General features: G+C 45.5%; 1 long non-coding RNA gene across 1 annotated transcript in view; it reads right to left on the reverse strand.

The window, feature by feature from the left end:
- Positions 1-3,003: 3,003 nt before the first annotated feature.
- The window catches only part of LOC126335751 (uncharacterized), a 285,081-nt gene continuing 275,771 nt past the window's right edge, over positions 3,004-12,313 (reverse strand). Inside the window, exon 3 of the long non-coding RNA XR_007564898.1 lies at positions 3,004-3,444. This is a non-coding gene — a long non-coding RNA (uncharacterized LOC126335751). The remainder of the gene's footprint in view (positions 3,445-12,313) is intronic.

Below are 12,313 nucleotides of genomic sequence, written 5' to 3' on the forward strand. Positions count from 1 at the left end.
CACCCAGCCGGCAATCGTACTCGGGCTCTTAGGATGGACCGTCTGTCGCGCTGACCACTCAGCTACCGGGAGCGGATATCCCAATGGTAGGGATACTAATGCCTCTCTTACGCGACTGGTATGAAATCTGAATAGACATCACATCTCAGATGCAGAAACACACTTACCAACTATCGTTTACGTCCCAAAACTTCTTGGTGTTATGGTTTCTTTTAACGCCAGTGCATTAGCATGATGATCAGGTGTGCGTGCAAAAGAACAGACAGCTGCCATGACCGTAATCGCTGCAGTGAAGTCATTGTCTGCTTGTTCACGGTGGTACACCGTGCGTTTTGTTATAATAGAGGCTGTTTAGTACGTCTTCATCCTTACTGTTGTGGGATGGTGAAGCAGTGGCACAGGTACAATGGGTAGTGATATGTCAGTGAGCGATATTGGTTGGCAGACGTTAATGTTCCCAGAATGAGATTTTCACTCTGCAGCGGAGTGTGCGCTGATATGAAACTTCCTGGCAGATTAAAACTGTGTGCCCTACCGAGACTCGAGCTCGGGACCTTTGGCTTTCGCGGGCAAGTGCTCTACCATCTGAGCTACCGAAGCACGACTCACGCCCGGTACTCACAGCTTTACTTCTGCCAGTATCTCGTCTCCTACCTTCCAACGTTTACAAAAGCTCTTCTGCTAACCTTGCAGAACTAGCACTCCTGAAAGAAAGGATATAGCGGAGACATGGCTTAGCCACAGCCTGGGGGATGTTTCCAGAATGAGATTTTCACTCTGCAGCGGAGTGTGCGCTGATATGAAACTTCCTGGCAGATTAAAACTGTGTGCCCGACCGAGACTCGAGCTCGGGACCTTTGCCTTTCGCAGGCAAGTGCTCTACCATCTGAGCTACCGAAGCACGATTTATATTTGTTCCTCTTTGTAGATCTCTTTCTAGAGCAGGAATCCCTTAAAGTTTCCCTCCCTTCTGGTCTAGAAAAGTGCAGCCTGACTTACAGCGCCATAGCATTATTTAAATGGACACGTCCGAAGAAACACAACGCATTCTGTGCCAAGAGTAATATGTGTGCCCAATATGGCCGAGCATGTCACATGACGCTACTTCAGCCAATCGCGGATCTCGGATTGCTGAGAATGGCGAGCGGCTGTGGGGGGGAGGGGGAGGATGTAGTTTGATCATGGTCGAAAGACTACTTTTACAAGAAAAAGGTAATATACACTCCTGGAAATGGAAAAAAGAACACATTGACACCGGTGTGTCAGACCCACCATACATGCTCCGGACACTGCGAGAGGGCTGTACAAGCAATGATCACACGCACGGCACAGCGGACTCACCAGGAACCGCGGTGTCGGCCGTCGAATGGCGCTAGCTGCGCAGCATTTGTGCACCGCCGCCGTCAGTGTCAGCCAGTTTGCCGTGGCATACGGAGCTCCATCGCAGTCTTTAACACTGGTAGCATGCCACGACAGCGTGGACGTGAACCGTATGTGCAGCTGACGGACTTTGAGCGAGGGTGTATAGTGGGCATGCGGGAGGCCGGGTGGACGTACCGCCGAATTGCTCAACACGTGGGGCGTGAGGTCTCCACAGTACATCGATGTTGTCGCCAGTGGTCGGCGGAAGGTGCACGTGGCCGTCGACCTGGGACCGGACCGCAGCGACGCACGGATGCACGCCAAGACCGTAGGATCCTACGCAGTGCCGTAGGGGACCGCACCGCCACTTCCCAGCAAATTAGGGACACTGTTGCTCCTGGGGTATCGGCGAGGACCATTCGCAACCGTCTCCATGAAGCTGAGCTACGGTCCCGCACACCGTTAGGCCGTCTCCCGCTCACGCCCCAACATCATGCAGCCCGCCTCCAGTGGTGTCACGACAGGCGTGAATGGAGCCATTCCACAGGACTACATCCAGCATCTCTACGATCGTCTCCATGGGAGAATAGCAGCCTGCATTGCTGCGAAAGGTGGATATACACTGTACTAGTGCCGACATTGTGCATGCTCTGTTGCCTGTGTCTATGTGCCTGTGGTTCTGTCAGTATGATCATGTGATGTATCTGACCCCTAGGAATGTGTCAATAAAGTTTCCCCTTCCTGGGACAATGAATTCACGGTGTTCTTATTTCAATTTCCAGGAGTGTAACTTGAAATTTTGAAGCAGTGTCAAATAAAGTGCTAAGCTCAGAGTGCCAGCCGCCGTGGCCATGCGGTTCTAGGCACTTCAGTCCGGAACCGCATGACTGCTACGGTCGCAGGTTCGAATCCTGCCTCTGGCATGGATGTGTGTGATGTCCTTAGATTAGTTAGGTTTAAGTAGTTCTGAGTTCTAGGGGACTGATAACCTCAGATATTGAGTCCCATAGTGCTCAGAGCTATTTTTTTTCCATATAACAGTAAAATCTTCTCTTGCACCGTGTGTTGTGAACCAACTGTTACTGTACACCGTGATTTTTGCTCAAATGCTCCGTCGTGAAGTTACTAGCTCAGGATTTGTACTTCAGTTTGTGTAAGTTATCTTACTTTCATATTATGTTCTGGCCTTTACTCAGCGTGTGATATATTGCTTCCTCCAGCTTTCTGTTATAGCGAAGACCATTCGTAAGCTTATGTGAAACAGACATTTTTTGCGAAGAAGCACAGAAGAGACAATTTTGTGTTGGAAAAAAATGATGAAATGACAGACTAAAAATACAGAGATCCTGGATATGAGGCCCATTCGACCTTTGGATTTTTGTGGCGCTTAAAGTGACTTACCGTTTTTCATAATTGTGTCAACTACTTCATGCTTTCGATTCTCATTTATTCGATTTGTAACTTATTAAGAGAACTAAGTGATAGGTCTATGAAAGGCAGGAGCATACAATTTCCAAGTAGAAAACGCAAAATGAAGTACAGTGGCGTCAAATCAAACTTTATGTTGATGATTGTATTACTTTTACGTAGAGAGTTATAAATGTTTTTAGGGTTGCCAAGGAAATATTGCGAATAACATGAGAGTGCATACAACAGTTTTATTAATGACAACAGGAGGGCACAGTTCATACATAGTAGGTCGAAAAACACAGAGAGACATGAGAAATCCTGAAAGGCAGTTTTATACACCTGCAGAAGTGAATGATGTGATCGTTGTTGACGACATACGTTATAGATTACATTAACGACACTGAACGTTGAATCACAGACATGAATAATTATAAACATAATTTTTCACATTACATAGTATATCAACAGTACAAATATTATTTTATCACAAATGTTTAGCTAATAAAAAAGTAAAAAAAAGCGCCATTGACAGATTTACGCATTATCGCACAGCACTGAAATATTTTTCAACGATTGGACGAAGCGTTAACTTCCATTGAAAAGAATTTTTTCTCTTTCGTTTTGGAGGGACACCGAAGATTCGTGATGTGCTCTTGCCTTAAAACGTAGACCCTGAAAAAGAAAAAAAGCCATATCACTAAACAATACAAATAATATTACAACCAGAATAAGGATGTAAATTATGGAAATTTTTGAGTATTGCAAATAAATGTAAATATTTTGTTTATTTCCTTCGGGCTATACAACAAAGACCACAACCATCTAATATTGTGAGCAACATTACATGGTAACTTTCCATTTGGTACTTATGCTAACAATATAACACAAAGAGCGGTCATAAAAAAGCTCCAAAGTGTAGCATATTAGATAAAACTGTAACAGTTAGAGAGCCATTCTGTGTACAAATATTAACCAATAGGTGGGTTAGTTCAGTAATTTCTCATTTATGATCTGGTCTCACTCATGAGGACATATATGTAGAATACAAAAATCGATGTACCCAGAACACTCCTTCCACGACTGAGGATCAGTAACGTTAAACAGATGGTAAAGCGAAGAACAAGTGTCATTTGTGGAATATCAACACATACGTGTTTGTTCCTGCACACATACGGTTGATGCCACTTCAGACGGCGCGATTCCAACACAAGCTGGTCAGTAGTACAACCAAGAAACATATACTGATTTTGTTAGAGTTAATCTCGAACTTTCCGATTCGTTAAGTGTTCAGACAGAAATCGGAAACCACGAGGGTAATCCCTGGTACTGAACAAAATGGTTGTTAGAAACTACAGGGTGGGGCAAAAAAAAAAAAAAAAAACTGGCCCGGTCGAGTGGATACGGCTGGACATGAATTTGCGGTCGCATTGACGGGAAAGGAAAATACTTTCAACTGGATGAAGCAATTGCCCTTACAACTGGCCGAACTCTGAAGCACATTTACACAAGCTTCACCACTGACAGAGTTGTTAGAACAGATCAGTCTGGTCGCAGCCCTAGCTGGCCACCCAGGTCACCCGACCTGTGCGATTACTCTGTGCGGGGAGCGCTCAAGTCTAAAGAGTATCGCAACAACCTTATAGTCTTCTAGAACTCTGACAGAACAGTGCGGATGAGATTGCAGCAGTTAGAGCAGTCCAACTTCGATCCGGCTTCAGAAACTTGCTGACCATGGCCCCCGAGTGTCAAGAGATAAATGGTCGTCACTTTCAACATCTGCCGGCCGGTGTGGCCGAGCTGTTCTAGGCGCTTCAGTCAGGTTCGAATCCTGCCTCGGGCCTGGATGTGTGTGATGTCCTTCGGTTAGTCAGGTTTAAGTAGTTCTAAGGTCTAGGGGACTGATGACCTTAGATGTTAAGTCCCATAGTGCTCAGAGCCATTTGAACCATGTTTCAACATCTGGTATAGTCATATTAGTACTGTAATTCCTTCCTCTGATGTGTTTCTCTGTACCCTGTAACTCTGTTCTCAGGGCCCTGTACTTTAGCACTCGGCAGTGAATACTCATTCAGATCGGGGAGGGCGGGAGGAGTGGGAGGGAGGACATCTGGCACAAATCAGATGTTATTGTCGTATGTCATATGTTTCACAAGTTGACTAGTTTGTGTTGAGGAAGTAATGGGAATGGGTAGGGGTCACAGCGGTTCAAGAAGGGGTGTTGTGTACATAGTTCCGCGTAGTCAGCATGTACACAACTTTCCCACTAGACGCGCCCCGCTAAGCACAACAGCGCAAGCGCAGTGCTCGCCTGTCTCCTCACTACAAGATGGCGCTGCTATAGAGACGGACCAAATTCTACTTCCGCCGATCCGCGTATTAATATGTAACGCAGCCAATGAGATTGCTGCTAATGTAGAACCCTTTCTCCTCGCGGATCACACTCGCGCAGTGATACATGAATGCTCGAGGTATTATAACGAGTGTACAGACCTCTGATTAGTCAGTCTGCATTTGTCTGCACCAGTCTATACCAGTCTGCATTAGTCTGTACCACTCTATAGTCAAGTTTCAGTCTGCGCCCAATAAGATTACCATATTCCTGTACATAGCCATGAAGATAAATGTATAGACACTTTTGTCAAGTATCAGAGATATATGTGAGAATAAGATTAACGTACCAATACCAAAGGAACTTGAGATTGTCAATTGTAAATAGCACTCAGAACCAAGTTAAGTAATTTTTATGCTTGTTATTATTTTAATAAATGTGTGTGAAAATTAATCAAGTTCTGTTTAAAGTTAGTCACTGTCAGTCTGCTACACTAAGCGTGCAAGTGGCATTTCTATCGTCTGACCTAACGGCAGAAGATAAACACGCCACGATAAGACCACGAGACATATTGCTGACACTCGCCTACTTCGTTAGAGCGACAAGTCAAATAATCTGATGGTGTGTGTACTGAAGGTCTTACAGTACGTACACCACAAGGGGGTTGCGTTTGGCGGAGTGCTTTACCTGTGAAGTTTCGATATTGTAATGTCGAAGAGGAGTCGGAATCATATTACTTCCTTTCACTTATTTTCGCAAAAAGATTACGCCGCGAAAAACCAGAGAAATGAGAGGTCATACGGCGGTTTATCGATAGCCGTTGTCTCCATGCGTCATTCGCGAATGGAAGTGGAAGGAGGCCAAGGATAGTGTCATGAGAAATACCCTCTGCTTCACATCGCATGACGGCTTCCGTAGTATGGATGTAGGTGTACTTAAAAATATAAGGAAGTTACCTAATATCCAGAATGAGCTGTATCATAGATTCACAAGACATCGAATAAGCTGGTGTGCAAAACTTGAGAATGAAATTAAATTTCACATTATGTCTCACTGCCAAGTAAAACAGTTCGATGAAACTTGGATCACAAGCAGAAGTACCTGCTACAGTTAGTACAGAAGTAACTGTAACAAATACTCACAGAGACGAACAAAAAGGACGCTCTCTTTCAAAGACAATAATTATACTGAAGTCACTGCGAATTATGAAGGTCGTCAAGACCTTACAAGAGACGGGATATGCTGTTTAGTAGGATGTGTGAACATAACGGATGGTAATGCATTTTCTGCAACTTGCTCCCATGCCAGCGGCAAGTTTGGTAAGGAGTGCTTGTGTTAATTCGTTCAATTTCTCCACCAGCGTGGTTGGCAACTGCTAGATTGCTAGATAGTCGTTGGTTCATGTGGACATGCTCCAATATGCATGGGCGTACCCAGCGAGGGGCGGGGGGGGGGGGGGGGGGGGGGGGAGGGCAGCTGCCCCCACCCCTAGAAGATATTTGCAGTTTTTCACTAGTTTACTGTTTTATTTAATAAGAAATGCTGCATGTTTTCTCGGATTGCACAGATGCATTCTTGTATTTAAAATGTTTATTAAAAGCAGTTTTTCACTGGTTTACTGTTTTATTTAATAAGAAGCGCTGTATGTTGTCTCGAGTCCTTGTTTACTGAGTCCAGTATGACCTGCCCCCCCCCCCCCCCCAGTTCAGATCCTGGGTACGCCCTTGCCAATATGTTTTCCCAAAGCATCGCTCACGTGCTCGAGGGATGTTAGTCAGATAGCTGGAAGGGCAGTTATTTCGCCAAATATCCTTTCCTTCCAAGAGCTCGTCCGCCTGCGCTGTTCGATGCGGTCGGTCATGGCCATCCATGAAGAATGAATTTGGGGCGAATGCATCCCTAAAAGGACCCACACGGAGAAGGAGCACAGTCTCACAAGAACGTTGCCGGGTCAGCGTACCACGTTCAAAGATGTGGAGGCAACATTAAACCTCCCCAGACCACAACACATGGACCACCAAGACGATCACGTCCGACAATGTTCGCGGATGTATTACGGTTCCCCGCTCTCACAATATCACTACTCAGACTGAACCTACTCTCATCCGAGAAGAGCACACGGCCTCACTCCCTATGCTCTTGGCACCGTCACAAACGGTGTCGCCGGTGTGCCAGTGACAACGAAACACAAGGTACTCGTCGTTGGCCAGTCCCATGCAGTCGCCGTGCAGCTGTGAAGCGTGAGACTGCGTGCTTTGCGGTTCTGTTTAATGTGCCTGAAATTGCACAGCCTATTTGACGTGGCTCCCTTCTTGTCTGATGCTCAAAGTAACTGAGCCATGCTGCGGCTCTTGTTGGTGCTGTTTGTAGGTTTCCACCCTCTGCTGAGGCCAGACGGTATCGTTCAGTTATCGATATGCAGTAACTGTGGCTATCTTTGGGGCGATTTCGTGGTTCTTTGAGGTTGTATCAGTGTGCAGTTCGGTTGAGGACTCAGGAAGAGCCAGGTCTGCGCAGTGACACAACACGCTGGGACCGCTGGCGGCACGCATGGACTGCCGGATGGAAGGGCTGTGGTCACGAGGGTGCACGACCTCGTCGTAAACCGTATCCAGCAAGCTTTAAGATGAGTGCATTTCTGAACAAGTAGAGAAACCTCCACCATTGTTATATCTTGCGATTCTCCAGTGACTTGGGTTCGTGTTGCTGCTCGTAGTGTCGATGAAGCGAAGAGCAGCGAGTGGAGTTCTTGGGGAAGGCGGATCTGATTAGATTTCCTCGACTTCTCATTACTATTTACTGAGTTCACTTGTTACAATTTGTTAAGTTGAACCAGCGGTATTTTCCTGCCTGGTAACCGCGACGCCCCAGTTATCTGCCGTGGGGCGTTAGTGTATGTAACGGCAGTGCACGTTTCCTCGCCTTGACGCTGCTGTCCAGCAAGGCGTGTAGTTTTGACAGCTTTCTTGATTGTAGGTCGGTTGGTGATTCTTGTGCTCTGGTGGCAGTGATTCCTGTCTCGTTCCGGGCGCTCTAAACACAGTATTCTGGGGACGTAGTGCAGACCACCGGTTCCGACTTCGGCGTGTTGTTCCGTCGTTACATTTGGTTTATAGGACGTCAGGTAGCTTCAGCAAGATTATCATTAGTTACTAGTCTGAGTTACCATTTTGTGAAGTGAATGCAACTCTTGGATGCCTATCTCATCGCTCGCGAAAGTGTTTGTTGCCGGACCTTCTCAGAGGTCGATTCCAGGAGCACCGTCTGCGGCCCCTTGGTTCTTGTAAGACATGTATGTTCTGAAAGGAGGTCTGATGACAAGTAGTTCAGTGTAACGCTCCTTCAGCCTACGCCTTCTGCGGTTATAATCTGCCTCAGTACCCTTTAAGTTGAAATGGCTCCAAACACTATGGGACTTAACATCAGAGGTCATCAGTCCCCTAGACATAGAACTACTTAAGGACATCACATACATCCATGTCCGAGGCATGATTCGAACGTGCCACCGTTGCAGCAGCGCGGTTCTGGACTGAAGCGCTTGGAATCGCTCGGCCATACCGGCCGGCTACCCTTTAAGCAACTTATGTACTCGTCCTTGAGTTTTGTTATCGTATTATTTATTGCAATACCTTGTAATGCCTACATTAAAGGCTATATATGTCTAGTGAATAGTTGTGGTCGCCTTCTGGAATAAATTTGGCAGTGTAGCGTTCAGTGGATGTTAAGGGTTGTGTTACAAAGTTTACCATCATCTTATTTCACCCGTTTGGTGACCAGTTGCTTGTTTTTTAATTAACCTTTGCATTTGTATTTGCTGTTTTACAGCAGGTTTCTAAATTTTTTATATTATTGCCGTTCCTGGCGTGTAAGGCCTTCAGTCTTGATTCTGGTCACTTGCGTGAAAATTCTACTTTGGTTTTTGTATTTACGTAGTAAGCCTTTAAAACCTTATTTACTGCCATTCCTGGCATCTGATGCCTTCTGCTGTGTTTGTGGGGACTTGCCTTTAATATTTCAATACATGTAAGTTGTAAATTGCAACGAGTTTTAAACAATTGTTAATTTATTGCCATTCCTGGCGTGGAAGGCCTTCTTCCCATATCACAGTGGCTGCTTTTAAAACATTATCTGCTGTGTCTGTATTTAATGGTGATTTGCTATATTGTAATTCACTGAAAACGCTGTTATTTACACAGTTGCTTATTCCTTCGTTAATAACGTGTGGCATTTTTATTTGATGTTGAGTCTGGAATTACTGGTTTAAATAAATTGTGTGTAACTGTAAAAGGCAACCAATAGTAACTGATTACGGCCCCGTCCACAATCGTAACCAAATCTTGCCTTCCCTTGACTAACAGGTTTTAGTAGCTGCTGTAGCCGGCCGGAGTGGCCGAGCGGTTCTAGGCGCTACAGTCTGGAACCGCTCGACCTCTACGGTCGTAGGTTCGAAACCTGCCTCGGGAATGGATGTGTGTGATGTCCTTAGGTTAGTTAGGTTTAAGTACAAGGTGTATTCAAGTTCTAAGGCCTCCGGTTTTTTTTCTAATTAACTACTCACTCGAAATCGATGAAACTGGCGTTACTTCTCGACGTAATCGCCCTGCAGACGTACACATTTTTCACAACACTGACGCCATGATTCCATGGCAACGGTGCAGGCTTATTTAGGTGTCTGTTTTGACCATTGGAAAATCTCTGAGGCAATAGCAGCACGGCTGGTGAATGTGCGGCCACGGAGAGTGTCTTTCATTGTTGGAAAAAGCCAAAAGTCGCTAGGAGCCAGGTCAAGTGAGTAGGGAGCATGAGGAATCACTTCAAAGTTGTTATCACGAAGAAACTCTTGCGTAACGTCAGCTCGATGTGCGGGTGCGTTGTCTTGGTGAAACAACACACGCGCAGCCCTTCCCGGACGTTTTTGTTGCAGTGCAGGAAGGAATTTGTTCTTCAAAACATTTTCGTAGGATCCACCTGTTACTGTAGCACTCTTTGGAACGCAATGGGTAAGGATTACGCCCTCGCTGTCCCAGAACATGGACACCATCATTTTTTCAGCTCTGGCAGTTACCCGAAAGTTTTTTGGTAGCGGTGAATCTGTGTGCTTCCATTGAGCTGACTGGAGCTTTGTTTCTGGATTGAAAAAAGGCATCCACGTCTCATCCATTGTCACAGCCGACGAAAAGAAAGTCTCATTCATGCACATTGCTTGGCAACATGCCACACGGGCAGCCTTGTGGTCGTCCGTCAGCATCGTGGCACCCACCTGGATGACACTTTTCGCATTTTCAGGTCGTTTTGAAGGATTGTGTGCACAGAACCCACAGAAATGCCAACTCTGGAGGCGATCTGTTCAACAGTCGTTCAGCGATCTCCCAAAACAATTCTCTCCACTTTCTTGATCATGTCATCAGACCGGCTTGTGCCAGCCCTAGGTTGTTTCGGTTTGTTGTCACACGATGTTCTGCCTTCATTAAACTGTTGCACTCACGAACGCACTTTCTACACATCCATAACTCCATCACCACATGTCTCCTTCAACTGTCGATGAATTTCAATTGGTTTCACACCACGCAAATTCAGAAAACGAATGATTGCACGCTGTTCAAGTAAGGAAAACGTCGCCATTTTAAGTATTTAAAACAGTTCTCATTCTCGCCGCTGGAGGTAAAATTCCATCTGCCGTACGGTGCTGCCATCTCTGGGACTTATTTACAATGAACGCAGCCTCATTTTAAAATAATGCGTATGTTTCTATCTCTTTCCAGTCCGGAGAAAAAAAAATCGGAGGCCTTAGAACTTAAATGCACCTCGTAGTTCTAAATTCTAGGAGACTGATGACCTCAGAAGTTAAGTCCCATAGTGCTTAGAGCCATTTTTTTAGCAACTGCTGTAGCTGACTGTGGTCGACACCCCCTCTCCTTCGGAGGGTAATGCCTGAGGTTCGGAGCGCTGCACATCCACGTGAAACAATCCTTTGAGCAACCCCAAACTCCTGGGCTACACTCGTCAAACTTCGTCCTTCTTCCAGTTTTTGATCATTCTCCCTGTGAAATTATCCATATGTTGTCTTTAGGTCACGTTGTAATGAAGAACACCACCACACGTATCTGCTCGCTAACTGATACATGCTATCTTTTCCCTTTCATTCAAGTACCTAGTATTGGGGAACGAGTCCCATCTTGCGCTGTAGTCACGCTAACCTGACGCCTTGTGACTACCAGCCTCCTGTGCGTGACTAGGAGATCTCTGGCAACATCCTCCCATACTTTCATTCATTTCCACCGGTATTTAATATGTAATATTACTTTATCTTTCTCCTCCTTATTTTCTGCAGACCAGTCGGCTTATTGACAAATGAAACTCGAATGAAGTCACAGCCTTTGAAGGACAGAAATGCAAGAAATGTTGAAGGAACTCTAGTTAAAGAGTGTGTCTGCTACAAATTTTCAAAAAAATATCATCAAATCAGCACACCGGTCATTTAGTCAACCGTTTTCAAATGGTTCAAATCGCTCTGAGCACTATGGGACTTAACATCTGAGGTCATCAGTCCTTTAGAACTTAGAAATACTTAAACCTAACTAACCTAAGGACATCACACACATCCATGCCCGAGGCAGGATCCGAACGTGTAACCTTAGCGGTGGCGCGGTTCCAGACTGAGGCGCCTGGAACCGCTCGACCACTCCGGCTCAACCGTCTTCAGTGGAAGGTTTGTGTGAGTGTAACGTACACCAAAGAAGAGAATGTAGAAATGCTCATGATCTACGCAGAATGTAAGTTAGCAGAACAATAACTGCAATAACGTTTTCTTATTTACAGTGCGGTTACACCTAGCAGAGGACTGTAGAATTTTCGTACAGTAAAGACGTTCGTTGATTAAAATCTGATTCATCATTACTTTTTACATTGCGGTTGGAGGTTACCGTAATGCTGCTCAGGGAGAGGAAGTATACAGAGAGTGATATCCTGACAAGAGCCCACCTTCCCGGCATGTTTTCTTCCTTTATTGTGACACTTCAGGGAACGAAACGAGAAGTTTCAACCAAAGGCAACCGAAGGTGAACTACGCTTCGGACAGACGAAGCCTCCGAATTCATTGTTCTCGATTCTGTTGAAATTAATCCACATGTGAGCAAATGACAGCTTGAACAGGAGATTGGCATCTCAAAGACCAATTACATCGCATTCTGACACATCAACAAATCCATCCTT

The sequence above is a fragment of the Schistocerca gregaria genome, chromosome 2 (assembly GCF_023897955.1).
Source record: "Schistocerca gregaria isolate iqSchGreg1 chromosome 2, iqSchGreg1.2, whole genome shotgun sequence".
Classification (NCBI taxonomy): Eukaryota; Metazoa; Arthropoda; class Insecta; order Orthoptera; family Acrididae; genus Schistocerca; species Schistocerca gregaria.